The sequence below is a fragment of the Odocoileus virginianus genome, chromosome X (assembly GCF_023699985.2).
Source record: "Odocoileus virginianus isolate 20LAN1187 ecotype Illinois chromosome X, Ovbor_1.2, whole genome shotgun sequence".
Classification (NCBI taxonomy): domain Eukaryota; kingdom Metazoa; phylum Chordata; class Mammalia; order Artiodactyla; family Cervidae; genus Odocoileus; species Odocoileus virginianus.
In genome coordinates this window covers 720,797-724,091 of record NC_069708.1, presented here as the reverse complement: position 1 = coordinate 724,091, position 3,295 = coordinate 720,797, and the positions used below count along the sequence as shown (strand labels likewise).

General features: G+C 39.7%; 1 non-coding gene across 1 annotated transcript; it reads left to right on the top strand.

Annotated features, from left to right (window-relative positions):
• Positions 1 to 266: 266 nt before the first annotated feature.
• LOC139033229 (U6 spliceosomal RNA) lies at positions 267 to 373 on the top strand. The gene has a single exon (XR_011485851.1). It is a non-coding gene; the product is annotated as a U6 spliceosomal RNA (small nuclear RNA).
• The last annotated feature ends 2,922 nt before the right edge of the window (positions 374 to 3,295 follow it).

Here is a 3,295-nt window from a genome sequence, read left to right as displayed (position 1 = left end):
TGCCAAATTCAGACCTAAATTGAAGAAAGTAGGGAAAACCACCAGACCATTCAGGTATGACCTAAATCAAATCCCTTATGATTATACAGTGGAAGTGAGAAATAGATTTAAGGGACTAGATCTGACAGAGTGTCTGATGAACTATGGACGGAGGTTTGTGACACTCTACAGGAGACAGGCATTAAGACCATCCCCATGGAAAAGAAATGCAAAAAATCAAAATGGCTGTCTGAGGAGGGCTTACAAATAGCTTTGAAAAGAAGAGAGTGTTCGCCTCGGCAGCAGATATACTAAAATTGGGTCGATACAGAGAAGATTAGCATGGCCCCTGCGCAAGGATGACATGCAAATTTGTGAAGTATTCCATATTTTTAAAATGTCAAATAGCCAAAGCAATCTTGAGAAAGAAGAATGGAACTGGAGGAATCAACCTGCCTGATTTCAGGCTCTACTACAAAGCCACAGTAATCAACACAGTATGGTACTGGCAGAAAGACAGAAATATAGATCAATGGAACAGAATAGAAAGCCCAGAGATAAATCCATGTACCCACGGACACCTTATCTTCGACAAAGGAGGCAAGAATATACAATGGAAAAAAGACAATCTCTTTAACAAGTGGTGCTGGGAAAACTGGTCAACCACTTGTAAAAGAATGAAACTAGAACACTTCCTAACACCATACACAAAAATAAACTCAAAATGGATTGAAGATCTAAATGTAAGACCAAAAATTATAAAACTCCTAGAGGAGAACATAGTCAAAACACTCTCCAACATAAATCACAGCAAGATCCTCTATGACCCACCTCCCAGAATATTGGAAATAAAAGCAAAAATAAACAAATGGGACCTAATGAAACTTAAAGGCTTTTGCACAACAAAAGAAACTATAAGCAAGGTGAAAAGACAGCCTTCAGAATGGGAGAAAATAATAGCAAACGAAGCAACAGACATAGGATTAATCTCAAAAATATACAAGCAACTCCTGAAGCTCAATTCCAGAAAAATAAATGACCCAATCAAACAATGGGCCAAAGAACTAAACAGACATTTCTCCAAAGAAGACATAAAGATGGCTAACAAACACATGAAAAGATGCTCAACATCACTCATTATCAGAGAAATGCAAATCAAAACCTCAATGAGGTACCATTACACGCCAGTCAGTATGGCTGCTATCCAAAAGTCTACAAGCAATAAATGCTGGAGAGGGTGTGGAGAAAAGGGAACCCTCTTACACTGTTGGTGGGAATGCAAACTAGTACAGCCACTGTGGAGAACAGTGTGGAGATTCCTTAAAAAACTGGAAATAGAACTGCCATATGACCCAGCAATCCCACTCCTGGGCATACACACCAGGGAAACCAGATCTGAAAGAGACACGTGTACCACAATGTTCATAAGAGCCAGGACATGGAAGCAACCTAGATGCTCATCAGCAGATGAATGGATAAGGAAGCTGTGGTTACATATACACCATGGAATATTACTCAGTCATTAAAAAGAATACATTTGAATCAGTTCTAATGAGATGGATGAAACTGGAGCCCATTATACAGAGTGAACTAAGCCAGAAAGATAAAGACCAATACAGTATACTAATGCATATATATGGAATTTTAAAAGATGGTAACGATAACCCTATATGCAAAACAGAAAAAGAGACATGGATGTAAAGAACAGACTTTTAGACTCTGTGGGAGAAGGCGAGGGTGGGATGTTCAGAGAGAATAGCATTGAAAAAGTATACTATCAAGGGTGAAACAAATCACCAGCCCAGGTTGGATGCATGAGACAAGTGTTCAGGGCTGGTGCAGTGGAAAGACCCAGAGGGATGGGATGGAGAGGGAGGTGGGAGGGGGATTGGGATGGGGAACACATGTAAATCCATGGTTGATTCATGTCAATCTATGGCAAAAACCACTACAATATTTTAAAGCAATTAGCCTCCAACTAATAAATAAATAAAAAGAAAAATAAAAACAAAAAAAGAAAAGAGAAGCAAAAAGCAAAGGAGAAAAGGAAAGATATTCCCATCTGAACACAGAGTTCCAAAGAATAGCAAGGAGAGATAAGAAAGCCTTCCTCAGTGTTCAATGCAAAAAATAGAGGAAAGCAACAGAATGGGAAAGACTAGAGATACCTCCAAAAAATTAGAGATACCAAGGGAACATTTCACACAAAGATGGGCTTGATAAAGGACAGAAATGGCATGGACCGAATAGAAGCAGAAGATATTAAGAAGAGGTGGCAAGAATACACAGAAAAATTGTACAAAAAAAGATCTTCACAACCCAGATAGTCACGATGGTTTGATCACTCACCTAGAGCCAGACATCTGGAATGTGAAGTTAAGTGGGCCTTAGAAAGCATCACTACGAACAAAGCTAGTGGAGGTGATGGAATTCCAGTTGAGCTATTTCAAATCCTGAAAGATGATGCTGTGAAAGTGCTGCACTCAATATGCCAGCAAATCTGAAAAACTCAGCAGTGGCTGTGGGACTGGAAAAGGTCACTTTTCATTCCAATCCCAAAGAAAAGCAATCCCAAAGAATGCTCAAACTACCGCACAATTGCCCTTATCTCACACGCTAGTAAATTAATGCTCAAAATTCTTCAGCAATATGTGAACCGTGAACTTCCAGATATTCAAGCTGGTTTTAGAAACGGCAGAGGAACCAGAGATCAAATTGCCAACATCCGCTGGATCATTGAAAAAGCAAGAGAGTTCCAGAAAAACATCTATTTCTGCTTTATTGACTATGCCAAAGCCTTTGACTGTGTGGATCACAATAAACTGTGGAAAATTCTGAAAGAGATGGGAATACCAGACCATCTGACCTGTCTCTTGAAACCCATATGCAGGTCAGGAAGCGACAGTTAGAACTGGACATGGAACAACAGACTTGTTCCAAATAGGAAAAGGAGTACATCAAGGCTGTATATTGTCACCTTGCTTATTTAACTTATATGCAGAGTACATCATGAGAAACGCTGGGCTGGAAGAAGCACAAGCTGGAATCAAGATTTCCAGGAGAAATATCAATAACCTCAGATATGCAGATGACACCACCCTTATGGCATAAAGCAAAGAGGAATTATAGAGCCTCCTGATGAAAGTGAAAGAGGACAGTGAAAAAGTTGGCTTAAAACTCAACATTCAGAAAACTAAGATCATGACATGCAGCCCCATCACTTCATGGCAAATAGATGGGGAAACAATGGAAACAGTGACTGACTTTATTTTCTTGGGCTCCACAATCACTGCAGATGGTGACTGCAGCCATGAAA